The sequence below is a fragment of the Schistocerca americana genome, chromosome 9 (assembly GCF_021461395.2).
Source record: "Schistocerca americana isolate TAMUIC-IGC-003095 chromosome 9, iqSchAmer2.1, whole genome shotgun sequence".
NCBI classification, from domain to species: Eukaryota; Metazoa; Arthropoda; class Insecta; order Orthoptera; family Acrididae; genus Schistocerca; species Schistocerca americana.
In genome coordinates, this window is record NC_060127.1 from 225740356 (window position 1) to 225754447 (window position 14092).

Sequence of the window (14092 nt, forward strand, 5' to 3'; positions counted from 1 at the left end):
CATAGAAAGTTAGAGTGTCACTCCTCTTGTACTTAAGTCGGTATTGTGCCTTTTGTATTAAATTCGGATGCAATTTCGGTGTTTCATCGTCAATAAGAAGGTCCAAGGGATACAGTAAACGTGAAGTGAAGCATCGGAATCTAAACCTGGACTCACAGGAGTGGTTCAAATCATAGAAAGTTAGAGTGTCACTCCTCTTGTACTTAAGTCGGTATTGTGCCTTTTGTATTAAATTCGGATGCAATTTCGGTGTTTCATCGTCAATAAGAAGGTCCAAGGGATACAGTAAACGTGAAGTGAAGCATCGGAATCTAAAACTGGACTCACAGGAGAGATTCAAATCATAGAAAGTGAGAGTATCAGTCCTCTTCTACTTAGATCGTCAATGTACATTTTGAATTTAATTCCGATGCGATTACTGTGTTTTATCGTGAATAAGAAGGTCCAAAGGATACGGTAAACCTGAAGTTAAGCATCGGAATCTAAAACTGACCTAAAAGGAGAGGTTCGAATCATAGAAAGTGAGAGTGTCAGCCCTCTTGTACTTAAGTCGGCATTGTGCCGTTTGTATTAAATTCGGATGCAATTTCTGTGTTTCATCGTCAATAAGAAGGTCCAAGGGATGCAGTAAACCTGAAGTGAAGCATCGTAATCTAAATCTGACCTCACAGGAGAGGTTCAAATCATAGAATGTTAGAGGGTCGGTACTCTTTTACTTAAGTCGGCATTGTGCCTTTTGTATTAAATTCCGATGCAATTTCTGTGTTTCATCGTCAATCAGATGTTGCAAGGTATACAATAAACCTGAAGTGAAGCATCGGAATCTAAAACTGGGCTCACAGGAGAGATTCAAATCATAGAAAGTCAGAGTGTCAGTCCTCTTCTACTTAGATCGGCATTGTACATTTTGAATTTAATTCCGATGCGATTACTGTGTTTCATCGTCAATAGGAAGGTCCAAGGGATACAGTAAACGTGAAGTGAAGCATCGGAATCTAAACCTGGGCTCACAGGAGAGGTTCAAATCATAGAAAGTTAGAGTGTCAGTCCTCTTGTACTTAAGTCGGCATTGTACCTTTTGTATTAAATTCGGATGCAAACTCTGTGTTTCATCGTCAATTGGAAGGTCCAAGGGATACAGTAAACCTGAAGTGAAGCATCGGATTCTAAAACTGGACTCACAGGAGAGGTTCAAATCATAGAAAGTGAGAGTGTCAGTCCTCTTGTACTTAGGTCGGCATTGTGCCTTTTGAATTTAATGCCGATGCAATGTCTGTGTTTCATCGCCAATAAGAACGTCCAAGGGATACAGTTAACCAGAAGTGAAGCATCGGAATCTAAAACTGAACTCACAGGAGAGATTCAAATCATAGAAAGTTAGAGTGTCACTCCTCTTGTATTTAAGTCGGTATTGTGCCTTTTGTATGAAATTCGGATGCAATTTCTGTGTTTCATCGTCAATAAGAAGGTCGAAGGGATACTGTAAACCTGAAGTGAAGCATCAGAATCTAAAACTGGACTTACAGGAGAGGTTCAAATCATAGAAAGTTAGAGGGTCGGTACTCTTTTACTTAAGTCGGCATTGTACCTTTTGTATTAAAATCCGATGCAATTTCTGTGTTTCATCGACAATCAGATGTTGCAAGGTATACAATAAACCCGAAGTGAAGCATCGGAATCTAAAACTGGACTCACAGGAGGGATTCAAATCATAGAAAGTGACAGTGTCAGTCCTCTTGTACTTAAGTCGGCATTGTGCCATTTGTATAAAATTCGGATGCAATTTCTGTGTTTCATCATCAGTAAGATGGTCCAAGATATGCAGTAAACCTGAAGTGAAGCATCGGAATCTAAAACTGGACTCACAGGAGAGATTCAAATAATAGAAAGTTAGAGTATCACTCCTCTTGTACTTAAGTCGGTATTGTGCCATTTGTATTAATCTCGGATGCAATTTCTGTGTTTCATCGACAATAAGAAAGTCCAAGGGATACAGTAAACCAGAAGTGAAGCATCGGAATCTAAAACTGTACTCTCAGGAGAGGTTCAAATCATAGAAAGTTAGAATGTCAGTCACCTTGTACTTAAGTCGGCATTGTGCCTTTTGAATATATTTCCGATGCAATTTCTGTGTTTCAACATCAATAAGAAGGTGCAAGGTATACAGTAAACCAGAAGTGAAGCATCGGAATCTAAAACTGGACTCACAGAAGAGGTTCAAAACATAGAAAGTGAGAGTGTTAGTCCTCTTCTACTTAGGTCGGCATTGTGACTTTTGAATTTATTTCCGATGCAATGTCTGTGTTTCATCGCCAATAAGAACGTCCAAGGGATACAGTAAACCTGAAGTGAAGCATCGGAATCTAAAACTGGTCTCACAGGAGAGATTCAAATCATAGAAAGTTAGAATGTCACTCCTCTTGTACTTAAGTCGGTATTGTGCCTTTTGTATTAAATTCGGATGCAATTTCGGTGTTTCATCGTCAATAAGAAGGTCCAAGGGATACAGTAAACGTGAAGTGAAGCATCGGAATCTAAACCTGGACTCACAGGAGTGGTTCAAATCATAGAAAGTTAGAGTGTCAGTCCTCTTGTACTTAAGTCGGCATTGTACCTTTTGTATTAAATTCGGATGCAAACTCTGTGTTTCATCGTCAATAGGAAGGTCCAAGGGATACAGTAAACCTGTGGTGAAGCATCGGATTCTAAAACTGGACTCACTGGAGAGGTTCAAATCATAGAAAGTGAGAGTGTCAGTCCTCTTGTACGTGGGTCGGCATTGTGCGTTTTGAATTTCATTCCGAAGCAATTTCTGTGTTTCATCGTCAATAAGAGGGTGCAAGGTATACAGTAAACCTGAAGTAACGCATCGGAATCTAAAACTGGACTCACAGGAGAGGTTCAAATCATAGAAAGTTAGAGGGTCGGTACTCTTTTACTTAAGTCGGCATTGTGCCTTTTGTATTAAACTCCGATGCAATATCTGTGGTTCATCGTCAATCAGAGGTTGCAAGGTATACAGTAAACACGAAGTGAAGCATCGGAATCTAAAGCTGGACTCACAGGAGGGATTCAAATCATAGAAAGTGAGAGTGTTAGTCCTCTTGTACTTTAGTCGGCATTGTGCCATTTGTATTAAATTGGGATGCAATTTCTGTGTTTCATCGTCAGTAAGAAGGTCCAAGATATAAAGTAAAACTGAAGTGAAGCATCGGAATCTAAAACTGGACTCACAGGAGAGGTTCAAATCATAGAAAGTTAAAATGTCACTCCTCTTGTACTTAAGTCGGTATTGTTCCATTTGTATTAATCTCGGATGCAATTTCTGTTTTTCATCGACAATAAGAAAGTCCAAGGGAAACAGTAAACCAGAAGTGGAGCATCGGAATCTAAAACAAGACTCTCAGGAGAGGTTCAAATCATAGAAAGTTAGAATGTCAGTCCTCTTGTACTTAAGTCGGCATTGTGCCATATGTATTAAATTCGGATGCAATTTCTGTGTTTTATCGTCTATAAGAAGGTCCAAGGGATACAGGAAACCTGAAGTGAAGCATCGGAATCTAAATCTGACCTCACAGGAGAGGTTCAAATCATAGAAAGATAGAGTATCAGTCCTCTTGTACTTAAGTCGGCATTGTACTTTTGTATTAAATTCGGATGCAAACTCTGTGTTTCATCGTCAATTAGAAGGTCCAAGGGATACAGTAAACCAGAAGTGAAGCATCGGAATCTAAAACTGTACTCTCAGGAGAGGTTCAAATCATAGAAAGTTAGAATGTCAGTCACCTTGTACTTAAGTCGGCATTGTGCCTTTTGTATTAAATTCGGATACAATTTCTGTGTTTCATCGTCAATAAGAAGGTGCAAGGTATACAGAAAACCTGAAGTGAAGCATCGGAATCTAAAACTGGACTCACAGGAGAGGTTCAAATCATAGAAAGTGAGAGTGTCAGTCCTCTTGTACTTAGGTCGGCATTGTGCCTTTTAAATTTATTTCCGATGCAATGTCTGTGTTTCATCGCCAATAAGAACGTCCAAGGGATACAGTAAACCTAAAGTGAAGCATCGGAATCTTAAACTGGACTCACGGGAGAGGTTCAAATCATAGAAAGTGAGAGTGTCAGTCCTCTTGTACTTATGTCGGCATTGTGCCTTTTGAATTTATTTCCGATGCAATTTCTGTGTTTCAACATCAATAAGAAGGTGCAAGGTATACAGTAAACCTGAAGTGAAGCATCGGAATCTAAAACTGGACTCACAGAAGAGGTTCAAATCATAGAAAGTGAGATTGTTAGTCCTCTTCTACTTAGGTCGGCATTGTGCCTTTTGAATTTATTTCCGATGCAATGTCTGTGTTTCATCGCCAATAAGAACGTCCAAGGGATACAGTAAACCTGAAGTGAAGCATCGGAATCTAAAACTGGACTCACAGGAGAGATTCAAATCATAGAAAGTTAGAGTGTCACTCCTCTTGTACTTAAGTCGGTATTGTGCCTTTTGTATTAAATTCGGATGCAATTTCGGTGTTTCATCGTCAATAAGAAGGTCCAAGGGATACAGTAAACGTGAAGTGAAGCATCGGAATCTAAACCTGGACTCACAGGAGTGGTTCAAATCATAGAAAGTTAGAGTGTCACTCCTCTTGTACTTAAGTCGGTATTGTGCCTTTTGTATTAAATTCGGATGCAATTTCGGTGTTTCATCGTCAATAAGAAGGTCCAAGGGATACAGTAAACGTGAAGTGAAGCATCGGAATCTAAAACTGGACTCACAGGAGAGATTCAAATCATAGAAAGTGAGAGTATCAGTCCTCTTCTACTTAGATCGTCATTGTACATTTTGAATTTAATTCCGATGCGATTACTGTGTTTTATCGTGAATAAGAAGGTCCAAAGGATACGGTAAACCTGAAGTTAAGCATCGGAATCTAAAACTGACCTAAAAGGAGAGGTTCGAATCATAGAAAGTGAGAGTGTCAGCCCTCTTGTACTTAAGTCGGCATTGTGCCGTTTGTATTAAATTCGGATGCAATTTCTGTGTTTCATCGTCAATAAGAAGGTCCAAGGGATGCAGTAAACCTGAAGTGAAGCATCGTAATCTAAATCTGACCTCACAGGAGAGGTTCAAATCATAGAATGTTAGAGGGTCGGTACTCTTTTACTTAAGTCGGCATTGTGCCTTTTGTATTAAATTCCGATGCAATTTCTGTGTTTCATCGTCAATCAGATGTTGCAAGGTATACAATAAACCTGAAGTGAAGCATCGGAATCTAAAACTGGGCTCACAGGAGAGATTCAAATCATAGAAAGTCAGAGTGTCAGTCCTCTTCTACTTAGATCGGCATTGTACATTTTGAATTTAATTCCGATGCGATTACTGTGTTTCATCGTCAATAGGAAGGTCCAAGGGATACAGTAAACGTGAAGTGAAGCATCGGAATCTAAACCTGGGCTCACAGGAGAGGTTCAAATCATAGAAAGTTAGAGTGTCAGTCCTCTTGTACTTAAGTCGGCATTGTACCTTTTGTATTAAATTCGGATGCAAACTCTGTGTTTCATCGTCAATTGGAAGGTCCAAGGGATACAGTAAACCTGAAGTGAAGCATCGGATTCTAAAACTGGACTCACAGGAGAGGTTCAAATCATAGAAAGTGAGAGTGTCAGTCCTCTTGTACTTAGGTCGGCATTGTGCCTTTTGAATTTAATGCCGATGCAATGTCTGTGTTTCATCGCCAATAAGAACGTCCAAGGGATACAGTTAACCAGAAGTGAAGCATCGGAATCTAAAACTGAACTCACAGGAGAGATTCAAATCATAGAAAGTTAGAGTGTCACTCCTCTTGTATTTAAGTCGGTATTGTGCCTTTTGTATGAAATTCGGATGCAATTTCTGTGTTTCATCGTCAATAAGAAGGTCGAAGGGATACTGTAAACCTGAAGTGAAGCATCAGAATCTAAAACTGGACTTACAGGAGAGGTTCAAATCATAGAAAGTTAGAGGGTCGGTACTCTTTTACTTAAGTCGGCATTGTACCTTTTGTATTAAAATCCGATGCAATTTCTGTGTTTCATCGACAATCAGATGTTGCAAGGTATACAATAAACCCGAAGTGAAGCATCGGAATCTAAAACTGGACTCACAGGAGGGATTCAAATCATAGAAAGTGACAGTGTCAGTCCTCTTGTACTTAAGTCGGCATTGTGCCATTTGTATAAAATTCGGATGCAATTTCTGTGTTTCATCATCAGTAAGATGGTCCAAGATATGCAGTAAACCTGAAGTGAAGCATCGGAATCTAAAACTGGACTCACAGGAGAGATTCAAATAATAGAAAGTTAGAGTATCACTCCTCTTGTACTTAAGTCGGTATTGTGCCATTTGTATTAATCTCGGATGCAATTTCTGTGTTTCATCGACAATAAGAAAGTCCAAGGGATACAGTAAACCAGAAGTGAAGCATCGGAATCTAAAACTGTACTCTCAGGAGAGGTTCAAATCATAGAAAGTTAGAATGTCAGTCACCTTGTACTTAAGTCGGCATTGTGCCTTTTGTATTAAATTCGGATACAATTTCTGTGTTTCATCGTCAATAAGAAGGTGCAAGGTATACAGAAAACCTGAAGTGAAGCATCGGAATCTAAAACTTTACTCACAGGAGAGGTACAAATCACAGAAAGTGAGAGAGTCAGTCCTCTTCTACTTAGGTCGGCATTGAACATTTTGAATTTAATTCCGATGCGATTTCCGTGTTTTATCGTCAATAAGAAGGTCCAAGGGATACAGTAAACCTGAAGTGAAGCATCGGATTGTAAAACTGGACTCACAGGAGAGGTTCAAATCACAGAAAGTGAGAGTGTCAGTCCTCTTGTACTTAGGTCGGCATTGTGACTTTTGAATTTATTTCCGATGCAATGTCTGTGTTTCATCGCCAATAAGAACGTCCAAGGGATACAGTAAACCTGAAGTGAAGCATCGGAATCTTAAACTGGACTCACGGGAGAGGTTCAAATCATAGTAAGTGAGAGTGTCAGTCCTCTTGTACTTATGTCGGCATTGTGCCTTTTGAATATATTTCCGATGCAATTTCTGTGTTTCAACATCAATAAGAAGGTGCAAGGTATACAGTAAACCAGAAGTGAAGCATCGGAATCTAAAACTGGACTCACAGAAGAGGTTCAAAACATAGAAAGTGAGAGTGTTAGTCCTCTTCTACTTAGGTCGGCATTGTGACTTTTGAATTTATTTCCGATGCAATGTCTGTGTTTCATCGCCAATAAGAACGTCCAAGGGATACAGTAAACCTGAAGTGAAGCATCGGAATCTAAAACTGGTCTCACAGGAGAGATTCAAATCATAGAAAGTTAGAATGTCACTCCTCTTGTACTTAAGTCGGTATTGTGCCTTTTGTATTAAATTCGGATGCAATTTCGGTGTTTCATCGTCAATAAGAAGGTCCAAGGGATACAGTAAACGTGAAGTGAAGCATCGGAATCTAAACCTGGACTCACAGGAGTGGTTCAAATCATAGAAAGTTAGAGTGTCAGTCCTCTTGTACTTAAGTCGGCATTGTACCTTTTGTATTAAATTCGGATGCAAACTCTGTGTTTCATCGTCAATAGGAAGGTCCAAGGGATACAGTAAACCTGTGGTGAAGCATCGGATTCTAAAACTGGACTCACTGGAGAGGTTCAAATCATAGAAAGTGAGAGTGTCAGTCCTCTTGTACGTGGGTCGGCATTGTGCGTTTTGAATTTCATTCCGAAGCAATTTCTGTGTTTCATCGTCAATAAGAGGGTGCAAGGTATACAGTAAACCTGAAGTAACGCATCGGAATCTAAAACTGGACTCACAGGAGAGGTTCAAATCATAGAAAGTTAGAGGGTCGGTACTCTTTTACTTAAGTCGGCATTGTGCCTTTTGTATTAAACTCCGATGCAATATCTGTGGTTCATCGTCAATCAGAGGTTGCAAGGTATACAGTAAACACGAAGTGAAGCATCGGAATCTAAAGCTGGACTCACAGGAGGGATTCAAATCATAGAAAGTGAGAGTGTTAGTCCTCTTGTACTTTAGTCGGCATTGTGCCATTTGTATTAAATTGGGATGCAATTTCTGTGTTTCATCGTCAGTAAGAAGGTCCAAGATATAAAGTAAAACTGAAGTGAAGCATCGGAATCTAAAACTGGACTCACAGGAGAGGTTCAAATCATAGAAAGTTAAAATGTCACTCCTCTTGTACTTAAGTCGGTATTGTTCCATTTGTATTAATCTCGGATGCAATTTCTGTTTTTCATCGACAATAAGAAAGTCCAAGGGAAACAGTAAACCAGAAGTGGAGCATCGGAATCTAAAACAAGACTCTCAGGAGAGGTTCAAATCATAGAAAGTTAGAATGTCAGTCCTCTTGTACTTAAGTCGGCATTGTGCCATATGTATTAAATTCGGATGCAATTTCTGTGTTTTATCGTCTATAAGAAGGTCCAAGGGATACAGGAAACCTGAAGTGAAGCATCGGAATCTAAATCTGACCTCACAGGAGAGGTTCAAATCATAGAAAGATAGAGTATCAGTCCTCTTGTACTTAAGTCGGCATTGTACTTTTGTATTAAATTCGGATGCAAACTCTGTGTTTCATCGTCAATTAGAAGGTCCAAGGGATACAGTAAACCAGAAGTGAAGCATCGGAATCTAAAACTGTACTCTCAGGAGAGGTTCAAATCATAGAAAGTTAGAATGTCAGTCACCTTGTACTTAAGTCGGCATTGTGCCTTTTGTATTAAATTCGGATACAATTTCTGTGTTTCATCGTCAATAAGAAGGTGCAAGGTATACAGAAAACCTGAAGTGAAGCATCGGAATCTAAAACTGGACTCACAGGAGAGGTACAAATCACAGAAAGTGAGAGTGTCAGTCCTCTTCTACTTAGGTCGGCATTGAACATTTTGAATTTAATTCCGATGCGATTTCCGTGTTTTATCGTCAATAAGAAGGTCCAAGGGATACAGTAAACCTGAAGTGAAGCATCGGATTGTAAAACTGGACTCACAGGAGAGGTTCAAATCACAGAAAGTGAGAGTGTCAGTCCTCTTGTACTTAGGTCGGCATTGTGACTTTTGAATTTATTTCCGATGCAATGTCTGTGTTTCATCGCCAATAAGAACGTCCAAGGGATACATTAAACCTGAAGTGAAGCATCGGAATCTTAAACTGGACTCACGGGAGAGGTTCAAATCATAGAAAGTGAGAGTGTCAGTCCTCTTGTACTTATGTCGGCATTGTGCCTTTTGAATATATTTCCGATGCAATTTCTGTGTTTCAACATCAATAAGAAGGTGCAAGGTATACAGTAAACCAGAAGTGAAGCATCGGAATCTAAAACTCAACTCACAGAAGAGGTTCAAAACATAGAAAGTGAGAGTGTTAGTCCTCTTCTACTTAGGTCGGCATTGTGACTTTTGAATTTATTTCCGATGCAATGTCTGTGTTTCATCGCCAATAAGAACGTCCAAGGGATACAGTAAACCTGAAGTGAAGCATCGGAATCTAAAACTGGTCTCACAGGAGAGATTCAAATCATAGAAAGTTAGAGTGTCACTCCTCTTGTACTTAAGTCGGTATTGTGCCTTTTGTATTAAATTCGGATGCAATTTCGGTGTTTCATCGTCAATAAGAAGGTCCAAGGGATACAGTAAACGTGAAGTGAAGCATCGGAATCTAAACCTGGACTCACAGGAGTGGTTCAAATCATAGAAAGTTAGAGTGTCAGTCCTCTTGTACTTAAGTCGGCATTGTACCTTTTGTATTAAATTCGGATGCAAACTCTGTGTTTCATCGTCAATAGGAAGGTCCAAGGGATACAGTAAACCTGTAGTGAAGCATCGGATTCTAAAACTGGACTCACTGGAGAGGTTCAAATCATAGAAAGTGAGAGTGTCAGTCCTCTTGTACGTGGGTCGGCATTGTGCGTTTTGAATTTCATTCCGAAGCAATTTCTGTGTTTCATCGTCAATAAGAGGGTGCAAGGTATACAGTAAACCTGAAGTAACGCATCGGAATCTAAAACTGGACTCACAGGAGAGGTTCAAATCATAGAAAGTTAGAGGGTCGGTACTCTTTTACTTAAGTCGGCATTGTGCCTTTTGTATTAAACTCCGATGCAATATCTGTGGTTCATCGTCAATCAGAGGTTGCAAGGTATACAGTAAACACGAAGTGAAGCATCGGAATCTAAAGCTGGACTCACAGGAGTGATTCAAATCATAGAAAGTGAGAGTGTTAGTCCTCTTGTACTTTAGTCGGCATTGTGCCATTTGTATTAAATTGGGATGCAATTTCTGTGTTTCATCGTCAGTAAGAAGGTCCAAGATATAAAGTAAAACTGAAGTGAAGCATCGGAATCTAAAACTGGACTCACAGGAGAGGTTCAAATCATAGAAAGTTAAAATGTCACTCCTCTTGTACTTAAGTCGGTATTGTTCCATTTGTATTAATCTCGGATGCAATTTCTGTTTTTCATCGACAATAAGAAAGTCCAAGGGAAACAGTAAACCAGAAGTGAAGCATCGGAATCTAAAACAAGACTCTCAGGAGAGGTTAAAATCATAGAAAGTTAGAATGTCAGTCCTCTTGTACTTAAGTCGGCATTGTGCCATTTGTATTAAATTCGGATGCAATTTCTGTGTTTTATCGTCTATAAGAAGGTCCAAGGGATACAGGAAACCTGAAGTGAAGCATCGGAATCTAAATCTGACCTCACAGGAGAGGTTCAAATCATAGAAAGATAGAGTATCAGTCCTCTTGTACTTAAGTCGGCATTGTACTTTTGTATTAAATTCGGATGCAAACTCTGTGTTTCATCGTCAATTAGAAGGTCCAAGGGATACAGTAAACCTGAAGTGAAGCATCGGAATCTAAAACTGGACTCACATTAGAGGTTCAAATCATAGAAAGTGAGAGTGTCAGTCCTGTTGTACTTAGGTCGGCATTGTGCCTTTTGAATTTATTTCCGATGCAATATCTGTGTTTCCTCGTCAATAAGAAGGTGCAGGGTATACAGTAAACCTGAAGTGAAGCATCGGAATCTAAAACTGGACTCACAGGAGAGGTTCAAATAATAGAAAGTTAGAGTATCACTCCTCTTGTACTTAAGTCGGTATTGTGCCATTTGTATTAAACTCGGATGCAATTTCTGTGTTTCATCGACAATAAGAAAGTCCAAGGGATACAGTAAACCAGAAGTGAAGCATCGGAATCTAAAACTGTACTCTCAGGAGAGGTTCAAATCATGGAAAGTTAGAATGTCAGTCACCTTGTACTTAAGTCGGCATTGTGCCTTTTGTATTAAATTCGGATTCAATTTCTGTGTTTCATCATCAATTAGAAGGTGCAAGGTATACAGAAAACCTGAAGTGAAGCATCTGAATCTAAAACTGGACTCACAGGAGAGGTACAAATCACAGAAAGTGAGAGTGTCAGTCCTCTTCTACTTAGGTCGGCATTGTACATTTTGAATTTAATTCCGATGCGATTTCCGTGTTTTATCGTCAATAAGAAGGTCCAAGGGATACGGTAAACCTGAAGTGAAGCATCGGAATCTAAAACTGATCTCACAGGAGAGGTTCGAATCATAGAAAGTGAGAGTGTCAGCCCTCTTGTACTTAAGTCTGCATAGTGACGTTTGTATTAAATTCGGATGCATTTTCTGTGTTTCATCGTCAATAAGAAGGTGCAAGGTATACAGGAAACCTGAAGTGAAGCATCGGAATCTGAAACTGGACTCACAGGAGAGGTAGAAATCATAGAAAGTGAGAGTGTCTGTCCTCTTGTACTTAAGTCGGCATTGTGCCATTTGTATTAAATTAGGATGCAATTTCTGTGTTTTATCGTCTATAAGAAGGTCCAAGGGATACAGTAAACCTGAAGTGAAACATCGGAATCTAAATCTGACCTCACAGGAGAGGTTCAAATCATAGAAAGTTAGAGTGTCAGTCCTCTTGTACTTAAGTCGGCATTGTGCCTTTTGAATTTAATTCCGATGCAATTTCGGTGGTTCATCGTCAACAAGAAAGTCCAAGGGATACAGTAAACCTGAAGTGAAGCATCGGAATCTAAAACTGGACTCTCAGGAGAGGTTCAAATCATAGAAAGTTAGAATGTCAGTCCTCTTGTACTTAAGTCGGCATTGTGCCATTTGTATTAAATTCGGATGCAATTTTTGTGTTTTACCGTCTATAAGAAGGTCCAAGGGATACAGTATACCTGAAGTGAAGCATCGGAATCTAAATCTGACCTCACAGGAGAGTTTCAGATCATAGAAAGTTAGAGTGTCAGTCCTCTTGTACTTAAGTCGGCATTGTACTTTTGTGTTAATTTCGGATGCAAACTCTGTGTTTCATCGTCAATTAGAAGGTCCAAGGGATACAGTAAACCTGAAGTGAAGCATCGGAATCTTAAACTGGACTCACGGGAGAGGTTCAAATCATAGAAAGTGAGAGTGTCAGTCCTCTTGTACTTATGTCGGCATTGTGCCTTTTGAATTTATTTCCGATGCAATTTCTGTGTTTCATCGTCAATAAGAAGGTGCAAGGTATACAGTAAACCTGAAGTGAAGCATCGGAATCTAAAACTGGACTCACAGAAGAGGTTCAAATCACAGACAGTGAGAGTGTTAGTCCTCTTCTACTTAGGTCGGCATTGTGCCTTTTGAATTTATTTCCGATGCAATGTCTGTGTTTCATCGCCAATAAGAAGGTCCAAGGGATACAGTTAACCTGAAGTGAAGCATCGGAATCTAAAACTGGACTCACAGGAGAGATTCAAATCATAGAAAGTTAGAGTGTCACTCCTCTTGTACTTAAGTCGGTATTGTGCCTTTTGTATTAAATTCGGATGCAATTTCGGTGTTTCATCGTCAATAGGAAATTCCAAGGGATACAGTAAACGTGAAGTGAAGCATCGGAATCTAAACCTGGACTCACAGGAGAGGTTCAAATCATAGAAATTTAGAGTGTCAGTCCTCTTGTACTTAAGTCGGCATTGTACCTTTTGTATTAAATTCGGATGCAAACTCTGTGTTTCATCGTCGATAGGAAGGTCCAAGGTATACAGTAAACCTGTAGTAAAGCATCGGATTCTAAAACTGGACTCACAGGAGAGGTTCAAATCATAGAAAGTGAGAGTGTCAGTCCTCTTGTACTTGGGTCGGCGTTGTGCCTTTTGAATTTAATTCCGATGCAATTTCTGTGTTTCATCGTCAATAAGAGTGTGCAAGGTATACAGTAAACCTGAAGTAACGCATCGGAATCTAAAACTAGACTCACAGGAGAGGTTCAAATCATAGAAAGTTAGAGGGTCGGTACTCTTTTACTTAAGTCGGCATTGTGCCTTTTGTATTAAATTCCGATGCAATATCTGTGGTTCATCGTCAATCAGAGGTTGCAAGGTATACAGTAAACACGAAGTGAAGCATCGGCATCTAAAACTGAACTCACAGGAGGGATTCAAATCATAGAAAGTGAGAGTGTTAGTCCTCTTGTACTTTAGTCGGCATTGTGCCATTTGTATTAAATTGGGATGCAATTTCTGTGTTTCATCGTCAGTAAGAAGGTCCAAGATATAAAGTAAACCTGAAGTGAAGCATCGGAATCTAAAACTGGACTCACAGGAGAGGTTCAAATCATAGAAAGTTAAAATGTCACTCCTCTTGTACTTAAGTCGGTATTGTGCCATTTGTATTAATCTCGGATGCAATTTCTGTTTTTCATCGACAATAAGAAAGTCCAAGGGATACAGTAAACCAGAAGTGAAGCATCGGAATCTAAAACTGGACTCACAGGAGAGGTTCAAATCATAGAAAGTTAGAATGTCGGTCCTCTTGTACTTAAGTCGGCTTTGTGCCTTTTGTATTAAATTCAGATACAATTTCTGTGTTTCATCGTCAAAAAGAAGGTGCAAGGTATACGGGAAACCTGAAGTGAAGCATCGGAATCTAAAACTGGACTCACAGGAGAGGTACAAATCATAGAAAGTGAGAGTGTCAGTCCTCTTCTACTTAGGTCGGCATTGTACATTTTGAATTTAATTCCGATGTGAT